The sequence below is a fragment of the Hippocampus guttulatus genome, chromosome 1 (genome assembly GCF_054856545.1).
Source record: "Hippocampus guttulatus isolate MCC_2025c chromosome 1, RoL_Hgut_1.0, whole genome shotgun sequence".
In the NCBI taxonomy this organism is placed as follows: domain Eukaryota; kingdom Metazoa; phylum Chordata; class Actinopteri; order Syngnathiformes; family Syngnathidae; genus Hippocampus; species Hippocampus guttulatus.
In genome coordinates this window covers 29,054,422-29,061,860 of record NC_141261.1, presented here as the reverse complement: position 1 = coordinate 29,061,860, position 7,439 = coordinate 29,054,422, and positions in this window count along the sequence as shown.

Here is a 7,439-nt window from a genome sequence, read left to right as displayed (position 1 = left end):
TGGCTGTGTGATAGATTTGCACGGCAGGTCTCTACCACAAGATGTTCATTTTGAAATTGGCAGCTGCTCAGGATAAACACGCAGATGCTTGTTTTAAGATCACAGTGTCCAAGCAAGTTAGATGCATGAAGTTACCACTCATAAACTGTAAATATACATGATATACCAAAAACTAGGTCACGAGCTGAACCCTTGTCTGCCGCCAACAGAATATTTACCTCTGCCAAGTCAGCTTTATATCTATATATATATATTTATCTATATATATATATATATCTTACAAATTTACTATGAGGGTCCTTATAAAAAGATATTATTGGTGGAAATGCATCATGGTAAAACATTTAAATACTTACCACGCACGCACACACACACACACACACAAACACTACAATGTTAGTTGGGGCCTGACGCAGCTATAATTATCTGCAAGGAGGGACTCAAACGAGATGAACATAAGAATGACTGCTGCACTGATGGAAATGCTGCGTGAGTGCCAGCCTGAATGCCCTGCATCATCCTCTCCTCAGGGTCGAGTTGCAACTGTGCTGACAAACAGCTTGGAGGGAGGCTGAGCCGTCCAACGGAAGGGGACAAAAATACTGTAGAGCTGGAAAGGGATATAATAACTGGTTGCACATTACTTGGACTTTTAATGAACACGCTACCTCAACCATCATATTCTCATTGAGCCACAGTGCAGATTTTTTATAAATGAGGAATTCCAAACATGATAATAAAAAACAGCTGGGATGGAATCAAGCACACCCGCGACTCGCATGAAAATAAGCCGATTAGAAAATGGATGGATGCATGATTGCAATTTTATGACATTGAGCGATGTGAAGCTTAAGCGTCCCAGTCATTTTGTTTCCATGCAGTGGAAAGTAGTTGGTATGGCTGGCTCCTACGTTCTTTTGAAGCAAAATAAGACCATGTCCAAGCTCTATTAACAAAATACGACAAACTTTATTCCTGTGCAAGTACTGATATGCCCCCGAGACTGCTCATTGCTTCAAGTCTGAAGCGACAGAGTTCAGAAAGTAGTTAAATATGTGATTGTACCTTCTTGCTGGCCTCTTTTTGTATGTCATCTTCCGACCTTGTACATGAGCAGGAAGCGGAATTGAAATGTTTTCTCCTCAAAGACGCAACAACTGGCGGGCCCACGTTGTTAAAGTCTGTACTGTAACTGTCATAGAAAGTGGACTCACACAAACAGTTTCCATGGAAATGAAGCCATCATTTATCGATTTGCATATTTAGCTTAACGACTCATTGCGGACAGATATACTTTGACTATAGCGTGACCTCGCTTTGAACCTACCTTAGTAGGTTTAGTAGACCATAGTATGACCTCGACTTGAACTGCCTTAGCGACGGAAAATAATGTTAACACCTTTTGCAGACATAGACCAGACAACGTCCATGCATCTCTTAGCTGGCCTGCGGTTTCACACCTACAGTCTTGTTCCAACCAGAAGCAAGCAATTATGGTATTCGTAAATGTAAGTAAGTAAGACAGCTTCTAGGAAAGCCAAAATGTTGTAGCAGTTAGTAAAAGCACTACAACTATGCCTTTCGAAAAAGAAAGTATTTGGTAATATTATTGAGAAATAACAGGAGCAAAGAGCATTAGAGCGGTCATCCAGAAACCGAAAGAGAGATATCCATCGGGAGTTACGCCCTGCTTAGAATACATTGAAACTGAAACATTTATTTTTGTGAATACAAACGCTTTGTTTTTCTTCTTTCTACCCCCCAATTTTGCTGCTGTAGACTGTGAATTTCCCCAGTGTGGGACAAATGAAGGATATCTTATATAAGATTTATCTAGGGATGTTGCTTTTGCGCATTTGTGCCTTGACCACAACAATTGCATGTATCACACTTGTTCAGATAAAACTTCTTGCAAGAACTTCTCAATTTCCAGCCTCTGATTTCACACCTCACCTCAGACCGAATTCAAACGAACACGCGGAGGACCTGGAGGACGAATAGGATGGCGAAAGGATCCCGCCGTGTCCACGACATCCTCTCCCTTCCCGCCTCCAACAGGAACAAAACGCTGGTTTCACTGTACCAAAATTGACGCACCTATTTCACGCAAAGCCTCTTGGGGCATTGGCATAAGGGATAAAAGCTGACGCTGCCAAATACAACAACTCAAGTGGTTTTTGAATTCATTACAGAGCCCTGTAGGGCATAAGTCTGATGGAAATGACACAGGTTAGCGAGTGCAATGTCAAGACACCAAAAAGTACAACCCTATAGTTATTATTTTACTTTATGTTAACTGTTTTGTTAAGCACTTTGTTACAGCTGCCACTGTTCTGAAAGCGCTATATAAATCAGCATGTATTGCATTGTATTGTATTGTATTGTATTATACTGTACTGTCATGTATACATCATCCTCAGGTATCATTTGTTTGGCTGATGGTTTTTCTGACATGCAACAATAAGTGTAAAACTACACATTTTTGTCAAAATGGTGTGAACTAAAGTGGGCCGGTCTGAGCCATGAAATTCCAGGGCAGAAGAAAAATCCCACCCCGGCCCCGGTGTGGTGTAATAATTGGACTGAACCGTTAAAGGCAGCAGTGTGGCACAGGGAATTCCGACTTCTGAAAAACACAAAGAAGAAGAATTTACAATAGTTTTACATTGTTCTGATCATTTCCTGCCATCAATTGTGCTTGTCATTTCTTTTGTGGTGATAGAATTGAACATTTCATATTTATCATAATCCTGATCCTGACTTTCCGACGAAGATTAGAGAGAGAACATGAGTCTTTAATCTCTTATTATTTATTAAATCTTTTATTCAGACACCACAGGATAATCTGTTAGGATTGATCCTTCACTTAATCTGGCCTTCATTGGCTTTGGTCAGAATGGTGGAACCAGGCTCAACCAGGGAAATTTAAAGAAAGTAAAATACAGCTCCTCTCAGGCTTTCAAATGAATATAATAAAATAAAATAAAACACGGACATGAAATCCTAAACATATCCGGCATATGCGTTGTTTGAATCAGTTATAGATGAAAGAGGAGAGAATCAAAGTGTCCTTTCACAGTGGATCAAAGATGTCATGCTCAAAACGTGCATGGCATCACACACGTCCGCTACAAGCTAAGATTTAAAGTAAATAAGAAGCTGTGGCATCTATTGACGAAAAACGAGATTGCTCCACTTCTCCCAGGCCATGTAAATCCATTTCAGTTCCCAGCGCCGACTCTCAATTCCAAATAGGCATCCGCGCTCCACGCCGAGGCTCCTCTCTACTCAGCTCCAGCAGCAATCCATCCAGCCGGACCAATGCAGACTGTCCAACAGTGTTGACATCTCCGCTGAACAAAACAGGGTGGTGAAAAATGCTCCCCATTACAGGCGCAAACCCACCCCCCCCAAAAAACAAAAAACCAAAAGCACCTCAGGGGTTGTCGAGCGGCGACTGTCAAATAGCGCCGATATTCCCCCCATCAAAATCAGTGCTGGTACATGCATGCTGCCAAGAAAGCACAGATTCTTCTCCTTGGACAAATATCGTGGCCAAAATGCTGACAGTGCACAACGCGTCCATTCGAAGGACAACAAACACCATATGACAAAACAAATGTAACCAGGCGAACCATACTGAGACTTTTGCAGTGAAGGCTGCCTTGTTTAACAAATGTAGCACTGTCACTTTAAGAGCCACGCTAGATCAAAACACGCGGGAACATATAGCGTGCGGGAGAATCAGACCAGGAAGTGAAGGGAGGATATGACTTGCACGTAAAGGAGGATAGTCGCGAACAAGCGTATGCCGCTCGTCCCAACTTGAAAAACCAAAAATTGTCATTGTGACCCAGGCGATATTAAGGTACAGAGTAATTGGTAACTATTTTACCTTAAAACATGTTGTGGGTTGTATTCGGACGGATGATTGACTATTTGAATATTTGTAGTGATGGCGGGATGAAGCCAAGTGAATGTATCAGGTCTTTTGGGCCAATTGCTTCGCCAAAAGGCTGATCAATCGAGGCCCCTCATTTAATAGCTCATTTAGTAGTGCTGACATCTGCTGGTCATTTGATGTAACGCAGATGTTATGTGGTTAACAGGCAACAAACCAGTAAATCTGTGCGCAAAATAATGGCTGTTTTGTCCATTAAATATTGTCTGTTTATTTGTCAGTTGTATCTTCAGTTACTTGATGTGCTTGTCTAACTGGGACACACGTTGGATAGAGGGAATGGTGTATTTTATTGATTTTTGTCAAGGAATAAAATCATTTTGACTGTGTTGGGGCTCAGTCGATTCCTTTTTTTGGATATGATTTCCCCTGCCTTTAAGAAAACCCTCTCGCAGTGTTGGGAGATAATCTGTTCGAAATGCTCCCAAACTAGTGAAGTCCTTCGCTTTTTGGGTGGCTCCGCCTCCATTCTCAAGCAGTCGAAGTAGCGCAGCAATGATCCAAGACTCACGTCAGACGGTCTTGCGGGGGACTCTTCCTGGGTTTTCCGCGCCTTTTTATGGAGCGCGAATCACGGTGTGAGTCAGTCACGTAATCGCTGAAAACGGGGCCTCGTTTACCTTCGGTCACGTGATATGAGGAAAAAACGAGACGGGCCTCGATACGGGCTCCATTTAACCACGGTCCCTTTGTGCGGGGCATGACTCGCGACTCCAGTCCATTTGTAACATCACTAAATATTTGTAGAGTAAGAGATCGTGGTTTAGGAAATTGAATGCTTCCGCTGGTGGGACGTGTGAACAGCTGTCCAGCGTAAGTGTTCTCACCGTGACAAGATGTAAATATGTTTTTTGACTGTGGAATTACATGAACTGTGTTATGTGTTCCTGAAAGGGGAGATTATTTGTTTTTCTCCGTGTGTCTCGTGTGCACTGAAGATATCACCTATGTTATATGTTTAGCTTAAAACTTTGTATCATAGACAGGTCGACCTTGACTATTAGGTCTCTGTCCTGAACATCCGCTACTTCAAACAAAGAATGTAGTTTGAAGCTGGGGTCCTATCTCCCCTTGAGTGATTAACAGCCCTCCAAGTGTTTTCTTTTGCGTCTCCCACCTTGGGAAAGTTCCTGAAGGCTGTCAAGGTCCCTAGAGGAGGAACTCTTGTCTCGAGATATGGTCTGTACTTTGTCAGAATGCCAAGATTGAACTACATTGACCTTTCTTTGTTTCTGATTTTTACATAAGGGGAAGGACTGCCCGCCCCTAAATTAATATAATTAACATACTATGCCTATATGTACATGTGACTGTAGTTGCTCGGGGCTTCCTGATGAAATCTGAGACTCACAGGAGCCCGAATCGATTCGTGTTGTGCCCTGAACGTTCAGTAAAACATCTTGCAAGAACTTCTCCATTTCCAGCCTCTGACTTTTGCACATCAACTCAGCCCGAATCAAACGAACACGCGGAGGACCTGGGGAAGTGGAGAACGGTCAAGGGATCCCGCCGTGTCGACAACAACACGCTTCCCCCTGTTTGATCATCCTCCAACAGCACCTAACACACCGGAACGTATCGAGTAAGTGTGTCTGCATCTCAAAACATTGGGTTGTAATGATTCATTGTTCTCACTTTTAAGTTTAATGAAGTATTGTGGCTTGGAAATAATGTATTTTTAATTCTGTTTTCCTATCAAGCAAGCCACTGCTGTTGTTTATTATTGTGTACTTCTCTTTAATCTGTTAGATATCTTTCTTTGATCTCTTAGATCCTTTTTTTAACTCGTTTATCATTTAACATCTCAGTCTTTCATCTTAATGCTGTACAATTTTTTATTGTTCAGTCGGGAATAAAGCCCACATAAAATGATTTTGTGTTCAGTCCAGTCTTTCCAAAGACCCGACTACACAAAAGACAAAAACAACAAAAAAGCAGAGCTCTTGAAGAGCTTTTGGAGACGGCTGCCAACTACGGCGCCATCTTGAATCCATCATGCTGTTATTTTATTTTATTTTTTAACATGCATTCAGAACTAAGTTAAATCAAATTTTCCTGCATTGCTTCATTTTTCTTCCGTTTTCAGGAGTAATAAAAAAATTCCATCATTTTTTTGACCAGTCTTCCGATCAGCTGATGAGCATTTTGAGTGTATGGATTGTATCCAGGGCAGCACTCATTAGCATGTCTGCCTCGCACTTCTACGATTTGTGTCGGGTTTTCTCCCTCCCACAAAAAAAAAAAAAAGAAAAATCATGTTATGTTGACTCAAGATGCTGAACTATCCATAGTTGTAAATGTGAATGTCAATGGTCATTTACACAAACGACTTTTTTTGTCTTCATGCGCCCTGCAATTGACTGGTGACCAGTTCAGAGTCAACCCTGCCTCTTGTTTCACGTCAGCCGGGCTAAAGCTCCAGTTTACCTGTGGCTCAAATGAGGACAACTGCTATAGAAAATGCATTGATGGATAGCTTGTATGCCTCATGCTCTCTGAGGTAGAAATTATTATTTTTTAAACCCAAAAAAAACCCCCATCTTTGAATCACTTTTTTTGTACAAGTTCTGTTTTATTCATCACTATTGACAAGGCCTACTACATTTGAACAACTTTACACACAAGAGTATTCAGGGTGTTAAGGTTAGTAGTAAAATGGTAGTTAACTCAGTCACTCCCAAAGACGTTTTTAGACATCTTTTCAGACTTGGTCTAGAATTGGCTGGTACTGAATGAGTTAAATGGAGAAACGTTTAGCTGTGACAGTATAAAAAAAAAGGAAGAAACAAAAAAAAAAAGCCCTGTCTCATTGAAAACTCATGTCGTAGACAGTCATTACATATTATTTGTCAACTTCTTACTTGCAATTTCGAGACAGTTTTCATCAGATCCCTTTAATGCTCTGCATTTGCAATCTTCTTGTTAGGGTTTGGATGTGACCCCAATAGCACGACAACAGGCAGGTATCGTGGAAGCCAACACTTGGCGTAGTTTATTTAAGAGTCTTCACAAAGTCACTCAGGGAGAAGCACGAGGAGTCCACAAGGAAATGTCCACACAAGGAACAAGAAGCTGCAGGAGATGGCAACAGAGTCCACTGGCGTGGTGACGGCACGAACTTGCACTGAGGAATGGTCTGTGAGTCAATTTGTACCAGTCCAAACGAGCAGATAGGCAACAGGTGGGTGATGAGCTGACGAGTCTCAGGTGTGAGGTGCAGAGCACCCTGGCTGAGGAGGCTGCCTGGCTGCCCCCTCCCTAACAGTACCCCCTCCCCTACGGGAGCCACCCGGCGACCTGCCAGGCTTGCTGGGATGGGCGCGATGAAACTCAGTGATCAGGGCAGGGTCCATAATGAGCCGGGAAGAGACCCAGCTCCGATCCTCCATGCCGTAGCCCTCCCAGTCAACCAGATACTGGAATCCGCACCCCCGGCACCGGACATCCAGCCGTTCACGGACCTTCCACTGGGGGTGCC